Source organism: Pseudonaja textilis, chromosome 1 (genome assembly GCF_049901715.1).
Source record: "Pseudonaja textilis isolate UNSWEBS1 chromosome 1, rPseTex1.2, whole genome shotgun sequence".
NCBI lineage: Eukaryota > Metazoa > Chordata > Lepidosauria > Squamata > Elapidae > Pseudonaja > Pseudonaja textilis.
In genome coordinates this window covers 221,495,037-221,517,525 of record NC_141990.1, presented here as the reverse complement: position 1 = coordinate 221,517,525, position 22,489 = coordinate 221,495,037, and the positions used below count along the sequence as shown (strand labels likewise).

The window sequence follows — 22,489 nt, the reverse complement described above, 5'->3', positions numbered from 1 at the left end:
CTCTTCCACCCGCCCCTCCCCAACGCCACCATACTGGTTCTTTTCCATCTTCAGGGATTGGAAAGAAAGGAACTGAGTTTCAGCTGAAACCCAAGAGACTTGCTCTGGTAATTAATAAACATGTCTCAGCTTGTTTTAAAATGGATGGTTGCAATTCTGTCAATTTATATTCTCCCTGGATTTGTTTACGTTTTTCATTTTTTTTAATATTAAACTTTATTGAAAATTTAAAACATTAAAATACAAAACAAATATTTAAAATGAAAGTGTTGCGTATATTACAATCTATTTTGACAGTGCTTACATTTTAATTGTTATTCCAGTGTGTATTTTATACTCCTAATTCTTCGTATATATTTATATATGCATGTATGTGTGTGTGTGTGTATACACACACACACACACACACACACACACACATATGTATATTCTTCTAAATTATACATTCCTTATTTATTTAATTGCTTGTTTCTATTATTTATCCAATGATACCAGTTTTCCCAAACTGTATAATAATCTGAATCTTCCTTCTCTTTTAATTCTAATGAAAGTTAGTCCATTTCCACGCAATCAAAAATCTTTTGGATAATTAAATTATCTGTCAGCATAGAATCTCCTTTCCAATATTGTGCAAGTGCTAATCTCGCTGCTGTTATTATATGCAGGACATATTACATATAAAATATAATTACATATTTCATCTCTTTCATATAATTCCCTTTGATAATTCCCAGGATTTGTTTACTTTAATCATTATGCATATCATGATCACTTGGGTACATATGGAATAAAAGGAATATACCATCTCTGAGTATATTCTGTTCTATCTCGCCTGTTTCAGGGTGGGGAAGGAAGATGAGGGGAAAAAATGGGGGAAATTTCCAAACATAAAGACAATCCCATCCAAAATATGAATTGGTATTTGAGGCGATCATCTGGATCAATACAGGTAGTGCTTGACTTACAACAGTTCATTTAGTGACCATTCAAAGTTACAATGGCAGTGGAAAAGGTGACTCATGGCCAATTTTCACAGTTCCAACCTTTGCAACACCCCTATGGTCACGTGACAAAAATTTGGATGTTTGGCAACTGATTCATACCCTATTTATGACCTTTGCTATGTCCCAGGAACATGTGATCACCTTTGGCAATCCTCTGACGAGCAAAGTCAATGGGGAAGCCAGATTCACTTAACAACCGAGATACTAATTTAACAACTGTTGTATTCACTTAACAACTGTGGCTTGAAAGCAGAGGTGGTTTTCAGCAGGTTCTGACCAATTCTGGAGAACAGTAGTGGAAATTTTGAGTAGTTTGGGGAACTGGAAATTCTACCTCTGACTGGCCCCGCCCCCATCTATTCTCTGTCTCCAAAGTCCCAGCTGATTGGCTGGGTCTTCTTTGGTTGCCCTGCACAGGAGAACAGAGCTGGAAAGCAGGTTGGCTGGCCCCTAGGATGGGTAGGGAGGGAATGGAGATTTTGCAGTATCCTTCCCCTGCCACGCCCACCAAGCCATGCCATGCCCATCCAGCCACACCCACAGAACCAGTAGTAAAAATTTTTGAATCCCACCACTGCTTGAAAGATCACAAAAAGGGGACAAAATTAAGTGTTTCACTTAGCAGCAGAAATGTTGAGCTCAATTGTCCTAAGTTGAAGACTATCTGTCTTTTAAATTCAAGTTATAATATAGGTAGTCTTTGCTTGACAATGGCAATTGGGACTGGCAACCATATCAACAGTGATGTGGTTGTTAAGCAAGACCTCGTGTGACCACAACTTGTGATTTTATTGCTTGTTGGAAGCTAGGTCTGAAGGGTGCAAAGGGTGATTACGAATGACGCAGGACACTGTGATGGTTGTAAAAATCTGCCAGCTGCAAAGCACCCAAATCTCACTCCTATGACCATGTGGTCACCGCAACAGTCACGTGAAGCATGGCCATACAGTTAACTTTTTCAGCACTGTCAAAAATTTGTATAGTCGCTAAACAGGGCAGTTGTTAAGTGAGGACTATGCGTACAAGTATTTAGCTAAAATATAACTTTAACAGATATTTTAATTATTTGGGATTCCCTTCATACTCATATTGACCATTCATTTCAACTGGGAAAAAAAAACGCTTCAGTATTGGATGCAGTAGGCCAAAAGTCTGAGGCTCCCAGAAACATTCTCTATCCACTCTTCTGAATTTTTCAGAGAATAGGCCTGCCTAAAAGCAATGCAAAATAATGAAATGAAATGTAAAATAAAACAATTGGTGGGACCCATAGCTCAAACAAGATACTAAGCAGACACAATCTAAGTGTGTTAAATTCCAGAGGCCTAGAACTAGCCCTTGACCTGTGGCTCCAGTGTTTTTGCTGCTCTGCGATTGATGTAGCTAATTGTTAACTCCGGTTATCAGTCAGTTTGATTCTGAAGCTTTATTTAAGGGGCAAACTTTGTCCTGGAGACTCCCTTGAACCCATGTAATCTACCTGGCATCTAATTTCCCCCTTCATTCTTAAAAAGTAATTAAGGTCATCATTGGGTACATGCAGTAAAGCTGCACTATCATTGCATTTAGACAAAGCTATATATTGCTTTCCAGCTGCTTACACATCATTCAAAAACATGGCACATCTGTCAGACATAAAGGTAAGGAACCCTTAGGTTTTAATTAAAATTACAATTTAACTGGCAATGAAAAATGAAGGGAAAGACAGAGCTCCAAAGTAACCTTAGTGCTTTGCATACTCTGAGGGATTTGTGTGTGTGTGCTTTCAAGTCAGTTTTTTTGGGAGGTAGATGGGGTGCTTTCAAATACACAGAATGTTGCTCTTTCTGCTTCAGCCCAAATGGAACCTCAGGACATAGGAAGTACTGAATGTTGCCAGGAGGCAGTGGTGGGATTCAAAAATTGTTTACTACCGATTCTGTGGGCATGGCTGGGTGGGTGTGGCAGGGGAAGGAGGCTGTAAAATCTCCATTCCCACCCCAGCCCAGCCCAGCACCCTGCTTTCCAGCTCCGTTCTCCTGTGCAGGGCAACAAAAGAAGACCCAGCCGATCAGCTGGGACTCGGGAGACAGAGAATAGATGGGGGAGGGGCCAGTCAGAGGTGATATTTGCCGGTTCTTCAAACTACTCAAAATTTCTGCTACTGGTTCTCCAGAACTGGTCAGAACCTGCTCAATACCCACCTCTGCCAGGAGGTGCAGGTGCAACCTCTGAAGAATACAATTCTTTGGTATAATCTTACAGGGGTCTCCAACCTTGACAATTTAAGACTTGTGGACTTCAATTCCCAGAGTTCCTCAGCCACTTGTGGAATTCTGGGTTGGCAGACGCTTCACTACCTTTGCCTAAGGGTTTTTAAGAGATTAAAGACATCCTTGAATTGTTAAATTTTAGAAGGGCCACCTTGCTTCTTAATTGCATTTATGTATTTATCCCTCTTTGAAAGGTGGAAAGAAGTCTGGAATTGAAACACACCAATATTTCAAATATGTAAGGTTGGGGTAATAGATGCAGAGTTTAAACTTTTCTTTTGGTGACCAAGTGAAATGTCAGACCTCAGTGAGAAAGGTAGGCTCCTAGAAGACCACAAATTGAAGATCTCACAGTTTTCTTGTCCTATCAAGCTTCCAATTAATGGTACAACCCTTGGGGAGATTTAGCCATTTTCATATGATGAAGTTGAGGTGGAAATTGTTGGCGTTCCTAGTCCAATGGCGCTGGTTTTTTAGCACCTCATGATCTATTGATCACATGAGGAAAGGAGGTTTAGATAGAATGGGCATGACAACCTTCCTTCCTTCCTTCCTTCCTCCCTCCCTCCCTCCCTCCCTTCCTGAAAGTTGGTCCATTTGAGGTACCTTGGTTGAAAATGTTTTCCGCTATGATGCACCATTTTTACCCAGTTAAATACAAAGGGCTTTTGTAGCATATTGGTGGAAGTATGTCTTTTAGTCATTTTAAATGAGAACAAGTAGCAGAATTTTCTTCTAAATAAGGCACAGAATTTGAGGAACTTCCTAGCTAAAAGCTAATGTCACGTTGCTTGGCTCTTAAGAGTATCACTGGTCTTTTTGAGCAGCTATTCCTGCGCATAACAAAAAACACCAATATTTGGGGTGGGGTGTGGTAAATAAAGCAAGGATTGAAAGCTACAACAGTCTCAAGTATAAAACCCTTTAATTTGATCCCTTGTCTCCCTCTAGTGGATTCTGCCAGGAGAAACAGACAGTGGGGCTTTCTCCTGTGCTTGAGTCCTGTCCTGCAGGCCGTGTCCCTCAGCACATTCATGGTCTGTCTGACCATCTCAGCTTTCACCATTGGCCACACAGTATTGTCTTCTACTCATCCCCAGTCCAATAATGAAAAAGTCTGAAATCCTCACAAGTCCTCATTTGGACGTAGCTAAAGCACAAAATCATTTTCTGCTCCGTTCATATGACATTGCCTTCATCTCGCTCCTACTATGTAATATCATATACGTGGGTACATGCATAATGTTTATTTATTTATTTTTGTCATGTTTTACGGAGCGTATATTGGAGGGGGTGACCCTTCGAGAGCTGCACGCAAGAAAATTTTCATTTTAATGTATGCCGATTAGTGTACATTTAAAGTGACAATAAAGTTATTCTAAGTTCCAAGTTTAGTTCTACTAAATGAAACAAACGTGTATTATTTAAACTGCATATTAGTCTGTGAATGAAGGGAATCCATGAATGAAATAAACGTGTATTGCCTTGGCTGTGTATCAATATCAAAGTAATATTTTCTCTGGCACCATCCAAAGGCAGATTTCATGAAACCTGTTAAGCTTTGTCACCAACTATTTTGGAATGATGCTGGCAGGCACTGAGAACAGAGGGAGGGGAAGCCAGGCAGGGATCAGCAAAGGGGAGAGTATGTATGATGTACGTAGTATAGCTTCTTGCTCATTCAAGGATGGGTGAACAGCACTATAATTCAAGAGTGGGGAAAGCATGTCAGTATAAAAGTAGCAATAAAGGAGAATATTTATAGTTCAAGGTTGAAATGAGTGGTCCTTGATTCCCTCTGAGCTTGGTTGTTTTCTTGCAGACCAAAGTTAGCTAACCAGCATTGATAATGGTACCTAGTTTGAGTAATGAAACGTCTGGGAGAAAACAACTAAGCTAAGAGAGCACCAAGGACCCCTCAGTACAGTGGTGGGAATCAAATATTTTTGCCACCAGTTCGGTGAGCGTGACTTGGTGGGCGCGTGTGGTGCGCATGCACACATGCTTTTCATGCATGCGTGCACCAAATGCACACTTTGCACAGATGCAGAGGCATTCTAACTCACCTCCTGCGAGCCTGCACGATCCCGGTCGCTTCAGCAGCTGCCGTGCAACACTCCTCTGTGCCGCGCAAAGCAGCTGCGCTTCAAATTCAGAGGATAAAGGTGAGTATGGGAACCTGGGCGAGCAGGTGGGCCCAACAGCAGAGTGGCAGAGAGAACCGGTTGGGCCTTTGCTGCTCATCGCTGCTACTGCCTCCGCAGAACCGGGCCGAACCGGTAGAATACCACCACTGCCTCAGTATAGAGGAGTATACTGTAGAAGTAACATTTCTCCCTTCCTTAACCTACATTATCTCATCACAGGTTCAAGGTATGTAAAATTTGTAACATGAGGCCACTCTTTCTCCTGAAGGCAAAGATAGCTGAGCTGCTGTGAGGTGATCAGAAGGGATTGGATGGTGTGACCATACTCTCTCTTTCCTTCAGAGTCCACTGAAACCACAGGTAGTTCTTGACTTACAACAGTTCATTTAGTGACTGTTTGAAGTTACAATGGCACTGAAAAAAGTGACTTTTTTTTCACTTTTCACACCTATGACTGTTGCAACATCCCCACAGTCACATGATTTGCATTTGGATGCTTGAAAACTGACTCACATTTATGACGGTTACGATATCCTGGAGTCATGTGACCTCTTTTTGCGACCCTCTGACAAGTAAAGTCAATGGGGAAACCAGATTTCCCTTAACAACCACGTTACACAACTGCAGAGATTCACTTAACAAATGTGGCAAAAAAGGCAAAAAATGGGACAAGTCACGTAACGAATTTCTCACCGAACAACGTAAATTTGGGGTTCAATTGTTGCTGTAATTTGAGGATGACCTTTATTTCTCACCCAGCATTTGCTCTCTCCCCTAGCACTTGGTTTCCTGAACTTCTGTCATATCTATTAGCTCCTCCTGCCTTTCTTTTGGCTACAACTTATCTTCAGATTTCTAAAAAGATAAAAGAAGAGAGAAGAGGAACATTTGGCTGCAGAATAATATTTTGTGCTTTTCCCTTTCAGAAATATTTTAAACTACATCTTTATTTTAAGATGCACCAGCCTCCCTTTGCAGTATCCATAGAAGGTTACTGAGCAGGGCTTTTCTAGTTCCTTATCTGCCAGTTTCCCATATTTGTAAGTTATGATCCATCCTCCGCTCGGAGGGAAAGCAGTGGTTACCCAGCAGGAGATCGGTTTCGGCTATCCAACTCTATAGAATCTAGCCAGTTGCACAGTGGTGGCAAGATCTCGTGTGTTCCCATACTTTTTAAAAAAAAATTCCTATCCATTTAATTTGAGGGGTGGCTAAGAAAGAGGTGTGTGTGGGCTGTGAGTGTGTGTGTGTGTGTGACAACTAACCTGGATAAGCCAAAGGGTGTTCTGAAGTCAGACTTCTCATTTCTGCTTCAGTGCCTTAATTGGTGGATGTTTCTCCCACTAGCTAGTGATGGCCTGAAAAGGAGCATCTGCAAAGCCAGAGGAAAAAACCAACCATCTTGGCTATCATGAGCAGGACGCTCACCAATCAGGACAACACTCTTTGATACTCACTCAGAACCGATGCAACAAAGGCAGCATGTAGATTGGCAACAGAGAGAGCAGATTTTCTCTTGACAGACGGGAAACACTCAACGATTGAGGAAGGCTCTCCTTCCAGGGAAGGAATGGTGGACTTTAAATTGTGGGGTGTTGCATGTTACTTTGTAATAGATTCCCCCCAATGGATTCCTGATTTTAGAGACAAGTACAGAAAAGTTCAAAAGTCCAGGCATTTGCTTTGTAACCCCATCTTATCACAAAACTAATCATCTATGTATGTTGATTACCTAAATCAACATTCATTTCACTGGCAAAAAATTTAAGACTGGGAAGGGCAATGATTTTTCAGCCGCTTTGTGACGTAGCTGGGATTCAGACGTCTTTAGCAAACTAACTATTGCAATTCACAGTAAATCATCCAAGCATATCTTGGTCTGGAGAAGGAGAGAATCTACCTGAGGTGGTGGAGGGGGAAGGATGTAAAATAAATGCAAAAGGGCAACCATAATCGAACGTGTGTTATGTGCACAAGGGGTAGGGCTTCAATCACGTGGTCATGGCCATAGCTTGACCTTTTTTATGACCCTCTCCCCACGCACCTTTGCTCTGGAGAATTCTTGATCTACCTTCATTCCAGCGATTCATTTAGCAGACCGCATCTCAAGCCTCTATTAAAACAACACTGGGAATTCTAGTAGTCCAAAATTCCTCTGAAAAGCCGGTGACTGAGGAAGGCTGAACTCTGAAGCGCTTTGGGATCAAGCTTGGAACGGATGGAGGTGAGCAATAGATCCATAGGCCAGCTGTAATCCTGGCGTATCATATCCATCTCAGCCCTGCATGCTCATTGGGTGGCTTTGGGTCAATCACTCACTCTTTCAATCCAACCTGGGCTATTGCAGGGAGAGAGGAAAAAAGTGTTCAGTATCACCTTGAGCTCCTGGGGGGGAAAAAAACCCCCACAAGCTATATTTAAATCTAATTACTCTAAAAGTGCTGGGTATTCTTAATGTCAGGTAGTTTAGTTCAATAATCTTTTGATCTATTATTTGTGGACTTATGTCCTAAAGTAGCCTTTCCTAATATAGAGCCTTCTTGGTGCACAGGATTTATGTAAAAATAGCTCCAGCCAAGAGCAAAGAGTAACTATTTCCATCCTTTTAGCAACGACCAGGAGAGGGAGCCAAAGAAGCGCATTTTTTAATACCTTTTCCCTCTGGTTCAATTTTGTAATACACAAACCTAACTTTCTGAAAGGGAGAGAGGGAAAGAAAATAAACACTTGAAGAATAAGGCAGGCAGCGGCAGCAGCTGCTGCTTTGGATTTCTGGCTACTCAACAGCACTATCTGTGACCTTCAGCCAGAAATATCTCCTAGGATTGGCCTCAAGCTTCTCCCTACCAGGATGGGGTGAGATAACAAACTCAGGAGCAATGCTCTGAATTTGAAATCCATCTGGGGTTTGCGTCTCTTCTGTTTTTGTTTTGTTTTTAATATTCAGGGCGAGGCAAAATTTAAACAACAACAACAACCATACGCAGCAAAGCATGGAGGCCGAGGCCTACACCAGCAAACACCGTTCTCATCAGGAGATCCTGGCAGTGATGAGGTTCAGTTTCCAAAGAGATCCATGTCTCCCTTTCAAGTGGGCTGATTAGGATTTGAAGTGCCTGCAAGTAATGATCAGAGTGAAGGCGTTTTCCAGGAAAACCTAAGGACAGCGTGTGAATCGCAGCTCAGCCACAGCTCCCAGCAAGTGGGCCCGGCCTCTTGACCCCAAGCTTTGGAGTTAAGTCCCTGCCCAGAGCTGTCCAGTTGGGTGGAGAAATGCAAAGGGGGCCCCAGCTGCAGGGGAAAAAGATTCTGCGTCTTACATACTTTTTAGCTTATTCTTTTTTAAAGTGCTCTGGTGTTGGGGGGGGAATGCATTTGCAGAGCCAGCAAAGCAGTGGTGTCCCAGCCCCTGTTGCATATGGCTGCTTGCCTTCAGCCCTAAGCAAACCTGATTTTTATCTCTGTCTCCAGTCAGAGTTGGCTGCCTTCCCTTGCTAGATGCCTCCTACGCAGGCGAGGCTTGTAACAGTAAAATGCAATCTGGGACAGAAAGAAGCTGTGTGGATGGTTTGCAAATTCTCCTGTTGAGAGTTTGTGCTAAAAGACAGAGGGACGTCCCACAAAATGTCCTGTTTTTGTTTAAGAAGAAAGTGGCCAGAAGTGGCCTCCATGAAATTGTCAGGAGAAAAAATGGAGGGAAAAGAGCTACCCAATGCACTGCTGCGGTCATATCTCTTGAGCCATGCCTGGGAGGCATCCACTGGAACATACTACCTCCAGATGTGTCTGCACCTTTACCCTCCAGATGTGTCTTCTATTAAAGAAAACCTGGAGATCTTCAGAGTCTCAAAACATTGGCCTTTGACTTTCATACATGGTTATGCTATAGAGGAATGATAAGGCTCATTTTAAAAAAACAGTCTGTATGCTTGTGACAGAGAAATGCTGCATTTTCCCGCAAATTTAACCACATCTACCACCATAGCCATGGTGGCGCAGTGGTTAGAATGCAGTATTGCAGGCTAATTCTGCCAGAAGTTCAATCCTGACCGGCTCAAGGTTGACTCAGCCCTTCCATCCCACCGAGGTTAATAAAATGAGGACCAGATTATTGGGTGCAGTATGCTGAGTGTTGACTGCTTAGAGAAGGCTGTAAAGCATTTTGAAGTGGTATATAAGTCTAAGTGCTACTGCTATTTTCTGGTGGGCTTGCCAGCCTTTTCTGGTGGGCTTGCCAGCTGTCTTTCACAGATTACAATACGGTGCCCATTTAAATAGAGAAGGATTGTTTCAAGCCAATTCAGAAGACGACCATTTTCCCTTCTCCCTCGTGCTAATAGCTTTGGGAAGCGTGTTGGGACACTCTTGGCATCCATGTCTTGACTATTGTCTTTAATTAGTATCAGTAAGAATAACTAAGATTGTAAAAATAGGCACAGCGTATTATCTGTGGCCCAACTGCAGTTCCCTGGAGGGTTTTCAAACACTTAAATGTTTCAGCAGCCCATTCCTCCTGCTTTATGGGAACATCTGTGGCCTACAGGCCAGTCATTGTTGGAATAGGGATAAGAGGATTGTGGATCCTCCCTTTCCTCCACTCGGGTAGGGGAGTTGGCATGAATTTTCAGCCCGTTGCATCCAGCCAAATGGCCTCAGTGCGTGAAATGTTTAGAGAAAGAAAGCTTCGTGTGTGCTTATTACACAGCGCAGCAATGAAGAGCAGAGATAAGAAGGAGTGGATGATACAGAGCAAGGAAGAAAAGAGTGCAGAAAGTCTTGTGGGATTGACAGAGCGGTGAGAAAATATGGAAGAAAGACCTATCATTAGCAGATCAAAACAGCTGCCTCGCGAGAACGATCTGGGCTGTCAATTTATAACAAGAAGAGGCACTTGTAGGCAAAAGAATCATTATTATAACCAGGAAATACAAAATAAGCCTTAGTTACTTGAACCATGCAACTCTTGATTTCTGGTAACTTGATTTGCCTGGCCTTCTTCACTAGGCTGAATGTACTCAAATGCTGCAAAATCAGGATTCTAACATTTATTAAATTGTGATATGCTGCTCCCGAGGCAGGTAGGGGGTTCCAATATTCAGAATTGATCGTTCACACCTGAAAACACCCCAAGGTGAGAAGGCCAATTCTATGCAGAATTGGAGAGCGGGGTGTGTGTTTATCCTTGTGGAGACTGAGAGGTGGGGGAAGGTAGAATTGGATATGACAGCACCCTTTAAATAGCTGTCACACAGGATAATGAGCCTCTGTGGTGCAGTGGTTAGAGTGCAGTACTGCAAGTTACTTCTGCAGCCAGCTGCCTACAATTTGGCAGTTCAAATCCCACCAGGCTCAAGGTTGACTCAGCCTTCCATCCTTCAGAGGTGGGTAAAATGAGGACCCAGATTGTTGGGGGCAATAGGCTGACTCTGTAAAACTGCTTAGAGGGCTGCAAAGCACTATAAAGTCGTATATAGGTCTAAGTGCTATTGCTATAAGGTCAAGACCTATTTTCTTTCATCCCAAAATTTGGGACATGCAATAATAGATCTAAGTTACAGGTTCTGGTGGATTGTTGGATGAGCAGACCTAAGCGAAGGAACAGTTTGACAGTACTGTGGAACCAATGACTAATGAGGAATGCATGCCTTCACTGAAAGTGTTCAGGTGGAGGCCAGACAGCTACCTAGTGTACTAGGAATTTTTCTTGGTAAACCATTTACTACTTTCACTGATCTGGTTAAAAGCACTCCTTCCTTGCTTTGCATAGTTTTTACATGCTCTGGGATATCCAAATCTGCTTATACAGCTTCGTATTTATACAAACACGCACAAAATGCAAATATATTTGCTATCTTTTACTGCCTCTACATACTCCACATTTTCTTCCCAAGGGTAACTGGACCAGTTGGGGATTCAGCAACTTCATTCCTCCTTTTATACTCTTTTACCTTTGGCTGTACCTCTCATCCTGATAAACTCCATGTTAGGACCATCTGTATTCCCTCAACTGGTTTCCTGTTGCAAGGAAGGAGAAATGTGAGAGCCATTTTTAAGTGTATGAGATGGGACAATGTTCTTTGCATTTAGATCCTAAACACAGCCAAGGACCTCTAACATCCCATCTGATTTATAACAGTGTTTCCAAGCTCATCCCAACAAACAACCTGATGTTTATTCTCATAGCCGTTAACATAATGCATCCAAAATGCAATAATTTGAGCCTGGTTATTTAGGCCTCATGCAAGAATTCTGGCTTTATTTATTCTCTGATCCAATTGTTTCCTGGGCTATCCAATAACATGCCCAGTAATAATCCAGAAATGACACTGAATTGGAGACGCTTCCTCCATTAACAAAGATCTTCCTTTGCTCATACTTCTTACGTATCTCCCATCATCTCCATGCCTGCTTCACAAAAAACAAAAAAAAACCTTCAGAAAGGTCCCTTCAGTTAATTGGTTCCTTTATTTTTGTAAATTTTATCTAGTCCAATTTTTTATTGAAGAAGGTTTTATTGTGTTGACATTTATTGCAGCATTCCTCCATTGTTTTGGGAATCTGGTTAAATGCAAACCTACAGGCGGGAGATGGGCTTGTTTGATAGAAGAGTCTGCTGATGCTACTGGCTTGTCTCACAGAAGAGCCTCTCAGCCACACGGAGAAAGGGAGTCTCCAGTGATTTCTGGATGGGCTTCTGGCTCAACAAACAGCCTCCCCCACTCCACCCCACCCCGCGCTCCTTACTGGCAGCTCATCTGCTTGTCTGGGCCGGCAGGACTGAACGGGCCTCCTGCTTCTCAGTCAGTTCCCAGCTGCAGAGGCCCTGTGGTAGCTGCCTGCAGCTGGTGCAGCCCACAATCGAGAAGATCAGCTGGGGCTTCTGGAAAGGGAGATTTTGTGAGTCTGACCAGCTCTCTACTGCTGGGGTTATTTAGCCTGAAGTTCTACGGCAGGGGTGTCAAAATGAAGGCCTGCGGGCTGCAATGTGGCCCAGCCATTGAAAACAGAGCTCGGGAGGGCTGCGCATGGCCCATCCAAGCTCCGTTTTCCCTGGCAGAGGATTGCAGAAGGCCATCACAGCCGAAAACGGAGCTTGCAAGGCAGTGGTGGGATTCAAATCTTTTTAATACCAGTTCTGTGGGTGTGGCTTGGTGAGTGTGGTGTGGCTTGGTGGGTGCGGGGAAGGTTACTGCAAAATCTTCATTCCCTCCCCACCCCACCCACCTGTTTTCCAGCTCCGTTCTCCTGTGCAGGGCAACAAAAGAAGACCCAGCCCATCAGCTGGGACTTGGGAGGCAGAGACTAGATGGGGGAGGGGCCAGTCAGAGGTAGGATTTGCTGGTTCTTTAAACCAGTGGCCCCCAACCTTTTTTGTACCACGGCCCGGTACCAGCATCACAAAATGATCCATGGACCGGTACCAGCATCAGCACGCACGACCATGGCAAGGCAAGTCGAGCGACTGGCCAGCAAGCTGTCCCCCGCTTCTCCCCGCCACCTTCAACTCCTCCTTTGTACCTTCTCGCGGCCGATGGGCTTTTCGGGCTCTTTCTTAATCTCCTCCTGAGTAACACGAAACTCTACCACCATCGGGACGGCTCTTCGTTCGAAGCCACCCCACCCTTCGATGAAACTAAGGCGTGAGGATTCCTTCAGCGCCCAAATGCTGCTTTCCAATCAATGACCGACAAACTCACCCGGAAGGACTTTCTCAAGTGCCGTCAAAACAAGATGGCAGCGCCCAAGCAAAATAGGCGGCCTGGTACAAAATGATCCACGGACTGGTACCAGTTCGGGGCCCGGTGGTTGGGGACCACTGCTCTAAACTACTCAAAATTTCTACTACCGATTCTCCAGAACTGCTCAGAACCTGCTGAACCTCTGTCGTGAGGGCTGCAGGCAGTTCTCCTAAGCTCCATTTCCGCTGGTGGAGGGTCGCAGGAGGCTGTCGCAGCTGAAAACAGAGCTCGGGAGCCTGTTTTTGCCGGCAGAGCACTCAGGCCACCATAGGCACCCCCAACATGAGTGATGTCGAGCTGGCCACACCCACCCTGGCCACACCCATTCCCCCCCCAAGGTCAAACACAACCCTCAATGATACTGAGTTTAACACCCCTGTTCTAGGGTGAGGCCTTTAACTGGATTTGATCTGACCAGTGGTGGAATTCAAATTTTTTTACTACCAGTTCTATAGGTGTGGTTTGATGGGCGTGGTGAAGCTTGGTGGGTGTGGCAGGAGAAGAATACTGCAAAATCTCCATTCCCACCCCACTCCAGCTCTGGAGTAAATGGAGTAAAACTCTCTTAACAATTGCCTTGCTTAGCAACCGAAATTTTGGCCTCAATTGTGGTCATAAGTCAAAGACTATGTGCATTGAACAAATATTAGTTTAACATGCTGGTACAGGTAATCCTTGGCTTACACAGTTCGTTTAGTGACCATTCAAAGTTACAACGGCATTGAAAAAAGGGACTTATGGCTGTTTTTCACACTTATGACCTTTGCAGCATCCCCATGGTCACGTGATCAAAATCCAGACAGCCGACTCATGATGGTTGCTGACCTTTTGCGACCTTCTGACAAGCAAAGTCAATGGGGAGGTCAGATTCACTGAACATTACTGATGTTAGCAACTGCAGTGATTCACTTAACAACCGAGGCAATAAAATGCGGCAAAACTCACCCAACAAACGTCTCACTTAACAACAGAAATTTGGGGCTCGATTGGGGTTGTAAAATCGAGGATTACCTGTATTTTCTCCGATTATCCAATCCTGTCAGGTACTTCAATCATAGCCTAAATACGATGCCTAAGCTACAGCCTGGGCTATGAATTTTTTTAAAAAAGAAACCCAGTTCAAATCTTGCCTCTGCTGAACGTTTCTCAGTGTTCAACAAACTGTTCTCATTTCTACCTCAGAACAAAGCCCACTCGTGGGGGGACAAAGAACATTTCCCAATCCTGCCGTGTTCCAGCAGGGATTACTGAAAGATTATGTACACGGAATGTTTTGAACAGTCTAATATGGGTTTTTATTTTAAGCATTCCACATTATGAAAACTAGCAGGCCTGTTTCCAGCTTAGTTCCATATGGCCCTTAAAAGGCGGGAGGAAGCTGACGTTTGCTATAAGAAAGGGCACTGAAGTAACTGTGAAAATACAAATAAGTTATGCAGGAAGGCTGTGATTAAGGGAGAAAAGATAAATGTTAAGAACGCGTGCCAGTTCTAAAAGTGTAAAAGGTACCCATTAACTCATGCTAGGTCTTATGAGTTATTTTGATACTTGAAAGGGGAAATCCAAATAGTGTTCCCGGCAGTCATTCTTTTTATAAAAAAAAAAAAAGCATGGTGATTTGTTGCCTTTCGTTAGTTTCCAAGTTCTGCTGAATGTGTGTGTGTGTGTGTGTGTGTGTGTGTGTGTGTGTGTGTGAGATCCTCTGTTCCTGTGATCAACGCCCCCCTTTCAAGGAAACTGTGCAGTGGCAGAGAAGAAGTTAAGCAAGATGCACAGAACAATCATATTGTTATTATTCCTGATACAGAAAATTCCGGAGAGTTAGAGGTAGCCAGTTATGGGAGAAGTGACCACTTCATTGTTCATGCTACACATTCTGGCTAGTGAGTCTCTGGACAGGGAATCCAACTACAGCTGCTCCCCGATTTTTTTGGAGAGGACCTAGGTTTTGTTATAGTCCTCAACTTGCAACCATTTGTTTAATGACTGAAGTTACAACAGCACTGTGATTTATAACCATTTTTCACACTTAATGACCTTTACATGTCCCGTGATCCGGATGTGTGCCAATTGACATGTATTTATTATAGTTGCAGTGTCCCGTGTAGTCATGTGGTCCCCTTTGTGACCTTCTGACAAGCACAGTCAACTGTTCTGACCAAGACTTCCCCCAAAAGCACTAAGGAGACTCTTTGTCCTGGCAAAACCCCTTTTATTAAACAAAGGTGAATTACCTGCATTCACTTTCAGCCAAAGCCTGGCAAACAGTCTTTCAAGGGTGTAATTAGGAGCACTGACCTTATGTAGCATGGAGAGCTGCCAAGAAAATATTTTCAAACACAGTGCTAACAAGGAAGGACTCAGCAGAGTCTCTGAGATGCACAGACAGATCTTCACACTGCTGCAACAAACAAATTGTTTCCTGCAAAAGCCCCCTCCCCTTTTGCTCCTCATTTAATCCCTATGGGAGGGGCCATCCACCATCCACCTGTGGCTTTATTCCCACGTCGACCCTTAGTTTGTAACTGTTCTTTTCTTTTGGCAGCTCTGCACATGCGCAGGCTGGGAATCGGCTCTAGCTGCTCCCCGCCTCACTGCTGTCTGACTCTGAAGGCAGCTGATAACTGCCAGACTGCCCTGGCCCCATCTCTGCCTCTGGCGCAGAGCCCTCGTCCGAGCCTTCCTCAGCCTCCAGAGCTAGCCCATGTTCCCTCACAACCTCCTCACTGTCTCGCTCTGCTGCCAGCTCCACTAGCCGCTGGTAGGCCACAAAATCAATGTGAAAGCCAGGTTCACTTAATAATTGTGTTACTAACTTAACAACTGCAGGGATTCACTTAACAGTGGTGTTAAGAAAGATCATCAACTGGGGCAAGACTCACTTAAACTTGTTTAGCAATGGAAATTCCAAGCTCAACTGTGGTTGTAGGTCCAGGACTACCTGCATTTCTGATCGAAGTGTTTTGGAAGCATTTACTGAGCTTAGAGAGTCCCAAGGAGTCCACAGTTCAACCCTGAGCTAGATTATCTTCTCTTTCAGAATTTACAGGATAGCTGGGAGAGGAAGATAAGAATGCAAGCTATAGCAACTGTATCAAAACATGGAGATGCCCTCTGAGGTCAGGTTTTTTTGATATGGACTAGAAATGACCTGTGCTCTGCTGGGTCATCCTTTCAAGAGATATTTCCCATTCAGATTCCTCAATGCCTCCAACCATGGCAGAGCTTCTAATGTACCGCTTTCACTGGAAAAGTTGGGACACATTCAGAGATGTCACCTGCCTTGAAAAAAAAATACCCCATGTTGAACTGTACAGCACAGTCAAATACCAACACAGGAAACGTTTTGTGACATTTCATAATAAAACAAGCTAACTTACAGAATATGTCCAGAATTGGAGACTTCTGCGGAATTGAAATTTGGCTAATTTTATTGAACATCTCGTCATAAACTGTTTTATGATCATTTTTATGGTATGATATGTTTGATAAAATTAGCCAAATTTCAATTCCACAGGAGTCTCCAATACTAGATACATTCTGTAAGTTAGCTCACTTGAGGTATATTGCTTCAAAAAGTGTTGCCCTACAATACGCCATTTTGCCCAGTTAAAGGTTACGGGAATCAGAGTTTTAGTGATGGATAGACAGACACACAGACAAGTTACACTTCCCCACAAGAAAGCTGATAACCGAGATGGGTAATGGTCTTCCTCGGATCAACCTTACTGACATCTTTACCTTGCATGACTTCAGGTGGAAATCCTCATGGAGCTTTTCCCATGCACGTGTGCATGCACAGTAGAACTGAGCTGCAGCAACAGCTCATGTGCCGGCAGAGATAGCTCTGCATGCTACTTCTGGCACATGTGCCATAAGTTTGCCATCATGGCCCTATACCATTTCTGACAGATGGCAGTCCAGTCTCTTCTTGAAAGTCTCCAGTGATGAAGCTCCCACAACTCCTGAAGGCAAGCTGTTCCAATGGTTGAATATTCTCACTGTCAGAACATTTCTCCTTATTTCCAGGTTGAATCTCTCCTTGACCAGTTTCCATCCATTATTCCTTTTCTGGCCTTCAGGTGCTTTGGAAAATAGGTAGAAACCCCCCCCCCCATCAGAGCCCTGGATCTGTGCAAAATCTTATTCTAACTGGGATCCTTCCAGGCTCTTCCTGATATCATCTCTCACAAAAGGCTTGGAAAAGAGTTGCAATTGTCCCGTCTGGATCTGTACTGCCTTGAGGCCAGAGTAGCGACGTTGTCTCCACAACTGGTTCTCCCTACCCTCTTAGAACAAGAGTGTAGTATCAGCGCAAGGTCACAAGGAAGCCTAGTAACCATGCTGCCCCAACACCTTGACTAGAGTGCAGACAAGACGCAACCAATTTATCTTTAATTATGTTTTCGTGGAGGAAGTTTTATGCCTGCTAATGAAAGGCAGGCTGGTGAGTCTGCGCCCCACAACCCCAGGGACTAGGTGTGCTGATGGAAGTCCTCCAGACCCAATTCCTGCATTCTTTACTAAGGTTGGGTGTGAATGGACGGAAAGGGATTCCGCCGTTTCCACCAGATTAGTGGACAGCCTGTTCTACAGCAGCAGCAGCAAAAACCCTCCCAGGATTAATGGCTCTCTTCTATCTTCTGGGGCGCAGCTCTTGTTGTTGCAACCAGGCCATTCCCCTCTCCCGCCATGAGGTCGCAGCCACCCCATGTTGATGACATCACGGGCCGCTGCTATGGAGACGGCCGGGATGTGACAAACATGGCTCGATGACCTCACTGCAGGAGCTGAGCCCGCCGGCCTTCAATCACCGACGGACGGGGAGAGATATAATAAGAAAGGCAACGCGGAGCGCTGGGAAAATATGCGGCTGTTTGAGTTGGAGGCAGGCGAGGTTTTCCCCCCGCAGCGGGACCGTCCATTTCCGTTCCCTCCCTTGGTCGACGGAGCGGCGGGGGGGAGGTTCGAGGCGGAGCGGCGATGCCCGAATGCGGAGGGAGTGCGGGAGGTCGCCGGGGAGGGATCGCGGCCGCCGGGCCTGCGGGAACGCGCGTTGGGCGACAGGTGGCTCCGGCCTCTTGTAAGTCGCTGCTGCCCCGAAGTGCTCGCTCCTCGTCGACCTTCTACCAGGGGTCGCTGTGCGCCAGCAAGCAGAGCCCGGAACGCCGCGGAGAGAAGCCTCGCCGCTCGGGCCTGGGCTTCAGCGCAAGCGACGGAACCTCATCGGCCCAGGATCGAGCGAGGGTTTGCGGGGAGGGAACGGAGAGCGACTCACCGGGAGTCCTGCCCTCCTTGCTCCAAGCGAAGTGGAAGCCTGGGGGCCTCCTGGGTGTTCATCACCCCTCGCGCTTCTGCCTAAAGAAGAGAAGACGATGGGACGAAGCGTAACTGGAAGTAACCGCCCAAACCTGGACTGGCAGCCTTCTTGATGCGGAGGGAATCTGTTAAACTGCGCAGCGGTTATGAGGGCAAAGAGGAAGGAGATGCCTGTCTGGAAACATGTTTCCTTATGGCTACTCTCTCCCCCCGCCCACGTAGAAATTGAAAGAGGCCAAAATAAGCTTAACTTCTTCACGCTCCTGATTTTCTGTGCTGTCCATTCCCAGAGCAATTTTTAAACTGCTCCTTTGAGCTGGTTAGCTGAGTGTTTGCTTCCTTTAAAACAACAACAACAACAACAACAACAACAACAACAACAACAATAATAATAATAATAATAATAATAATAATAATAATAATAAGCCAAACTACTATGGGACTTCTAAATACAGACTAATAAAGTTTTGGAACACAATATCCCAGATATCACAATTGTGGAGAAGAAAAAAGTGGATCAACATTGCCATACCTGGTGACAGCAGAATGGACAAGAAACAACTTGAAAAAAGTCACCAGATATCAGGACTTGAGAATCGAACTGCAGAGACTCTGGCATAAACCAGTGCAGGTGGTTCCAGTGGTACTTTAGGCACACTGGGTGCTGTGCCTAAAGACCTAGGCAAGCACTTAGAAAACAATTGGCACTGACAAAATCACCATTGGTCAGCTGCAGAAGGCCACCTTACTGGGATCTGCTCGCATAATCCGCCGATACATCACCCACCGGGAAGTGTTCGACTAGTGATTTGTGATATGAAACCCAGCATAGTTATCTCATTTGCTGTGTGCACTGTTTTTTTGTGTATAATATAATAATAATAAATTGCCAACTTTAGTGATTAATACTCTTAAAAGCTTGTCTACTCTAATGCACAGATCATGGGTTAAACAGCAAGGTTTCCCAACCTGGTGCTTTGGAAATACATTGAACTACAATTCCCATAATCCCAAGAGAATATAGCCATCGCCATGTGATAAAACCCTTGGTTTAGGGAGGAGGAGGAAAAGAGAAACAGGTGAAGTTGTTTAGAATACAACTACCAGTCCTAAATTACTCTAACCAAGGGTTGCATGGAAACCATAGTATCACATGCACCTTCCTGCATTAGTTTCAGGATCATCCTGATTGTTCTTCCCATGCCACAAAAGTCAGGGCAGAAGCCTTGGGAGAAGTAAAGGTAACATGAGAATTCGTAGGGAAATGAGGTGAAATTCTTTGAAAAAGATAGGGTAGGCAGGTTAATTGACTATACCAGCTTCAGTTTAATATAATTTTTATAATGGTTGACAAGCATGGTGTAGTATTAGTTTAAGGCCTATTTTAGGATGCTAATCATTGCAATCTTTCAAAATGACTGAGCTCTGAATTTCCCAGTGAAATGGGCAGTTAATTCAGGACGGAAATTGGCTGAGATCACGCATCCTTCCAAGCTATGGTTTGCCTAAATATGGTTTGTTGAATGAGCCACAACTAGTTTGATTTCCATGCTGTGTCAAGTGATAAGCCCCAACTACTTGGTATGTATGGTATACCAAGCCAAAAATCAAGCAAAGTACATTATGCCTTAGTCTATTTATTACAAAATACAGGGATGGCTTTGGGCTTAGATGGCTTTAAAAAGGGATTAAATCAGGGTTGGGCAGAAGACAGATTGAATCCAACTGGTACATTTTTGGATGATGTGCAATGGAACAGTCAAAATGTTTATCCTGTAATTGTAAGTCAAAACAAAACCATGCACCTCTCATTTCTCTCTCCCCACCCCAAATAGCTTGCCCTCTTACTGAACAAATCTCATTTTAAAAATAAAATCTTATTTGCCACTCATCTCCTATCCAGTGACTCTGAACATCTTACACCATATTTTCAGTGATCTTTGCTGTGAAATTTCGACAGTCATAATACTTGGAGAAAGTAACAGGCTTATTCCTAAGTCTTTGTTTTGCACACAGTTCCTATTGGTGGACCTTGGGTTCTGCTTTGAAGCAAGAAAATGGAGCCTATGAACCTGGAATCGACTCATGCATGCAATTTTATGAAAGTTTTTTCATCAGTGCATAATGGGACTTCCATGTACAGAGGCAGTGTATCATTAACTTCTTGAGAGAAATGAGAGAGGGACTTTTACTAACTTGTAGGATTGTAAACCTTTCATGCACCTGGAAGGACACTATTTGGGGGAGGGGGTGAAGGATGCTGGGACTAAAGCAGCTGCCTTTAATCCAGTCTGGCAAATCTGTTGCCCATTTTGTAGACAACACAGCAGCAATCCATCCGGTGCCCAGGGATTGTTAGTGTCAACAGGTTTTTCTGTAGATAAGATTCCCTTAACAGCAAAGGGCAAGGAAGTTACAGAGCAAAGATGGATTTCTACCACGGAATCCTGTGTATGGCTTGCAAGTTATGCCTCCTCGTTTAAGACTACACAAGCACCACCTAAGGTTTTCCATTAGCTGGAGCACTGCTGCTCACCCTCTATGTATGTATGTATCTGTGTAGAGTTGTTCTCTGAAATGAATGAGACCCCCATCAGTGGTGGGATTCAATAATTTTTACTACTGGTTCTGTGGGTGTGGCTTAGTGGGCATGGTGTGGTTTGTTGGGCGTGGTTTGGTGGGCATGGTGTGGTTTGGTGGGCATGGCAGGGAAAGGATACTGCAAAATCTCCCTACCCCACTAACCTGCTTTCCAGCTCAGTTCTCCTGGGCAGGGCAACCAAAGAAGACTCAGCCAATCAGCTGAGACTCGGGAGGCAGAGAGTAGTTGGAGGTGGGGCCAGTCAGAGGTGGTATTCTTAGCTACTCAAAATTTCCACTACTGGTTCTCCAAACTACTCAAAATTTCTGCTACCAGTTCTCCGGAACTGGTGAGAACCTGATGAATACCACCTCTGGACCCCACACAGTTTACAAGAAGTTGTTGGGAAGCCAACACCTTTCTATTTTAAAGCACCACTCTCTAGGCCCTGGGGTTTGCTGGCCAGTCTCTGGGGTATTGGTTCTATGTTGGCTTGTTCTCAAAACTTCGTTGCTTCTTTGCCTGGACACAGTGGTGTGTTAACCGTTAAGCAGGCTAAGCCGGTGCTTAGGGCACCAGGCCCAAAGGGGGCACCACAAAGTTGAGAATCTGGCTTCCTTTGTACAGTATGTGCAAAGCGGGGGGCATTAATCCCCTACTGCTGGACCGCAAGCACCGCTCCTCCGGTGTGCTTGAGCAAGCCGTTCCTCACCCACACGAGTTGGTTCCGGATGTTCTTGCTTCTGTCTTAGTCAACGGAACAAGAACGGCCTACCAGTGTAATGTAGGGACCGCGGACTGGGCTTTTCAAATTTAGGCAGAGGAGGTTCTCGGGCCTTTGGCAGGCGAGGCGGGGGTGGGCTGGGGTGGGGGGTGTTCAGCCGGCCCCAGCTCTCAGGGCTGGCGACTGTGGCGGCGGCGTGCCTGGCCGGCAGCAAAGGGAGCGTTTTCGCTCCGCGCCGGTCGCTCAGCTGGCCGGCCACGTCCCCCCTCCAGCAGCTCAACACAGCCCAGCAGCGATGATGAATGGGGATTTGCCATCGGACGCACCTGCTGCCGCGGCAAACAGAGTTTCGTTTTCTTCCCGCTTTGAACTCCCCGGGACGAGGGAAATCAAAGGGATTTTTGGGCGGTTAGGAAATCAGATAAAGGGGCTTCACCTGCCCCGTGGCCTCTCTGCTCAAAGGAGAGAGGCGTGGTGAGCTGTGCGGGAGTGGAAACTGGCGATCGCTCTGGTGAATCTCTCCCCCTCCTCCCCCCTCCCCATCTCTATCTCTGGGTCGGTCTGTCTCTCTCCCTCTCTTTCTCTCCCCCCCTCTCTCCATCTCTCTGCGCGGGAGGGAGAGCGAGGCTGGGGGAGATTCCCTGCGGGGGCGTTTAAAGAGCTGCGCTTATAGCCGCCAACCTTCTTGCTCCCAAGAGCAAGGTCAGAGACCAGGTTAGGGAC

General features: G+C 45.0%; 1 long non-coding RNA gene across 1 annotated transcript; it reads left to right on the top strand.

Annotated features, from left to right (window-relative positions):
• The first annotated feature begins 2,431 nt into the window (after positions 1-2,431).
• Positions 2,432-9,499, top strand: LOC148128034 (uncharacterized). Its single transcript, XR_015741316.1, has 3 exons — positions 2,432-2,644; positions 5,672-5,763; positions 8,351-9,499. It is a non-coding gene; the product is annotated as an uncharacterized LOC148128034 (long non-coding RNA).
• The last annotated feature ends 12,990 nt before the right edge of the window (positions 9,500-22,489 follow it).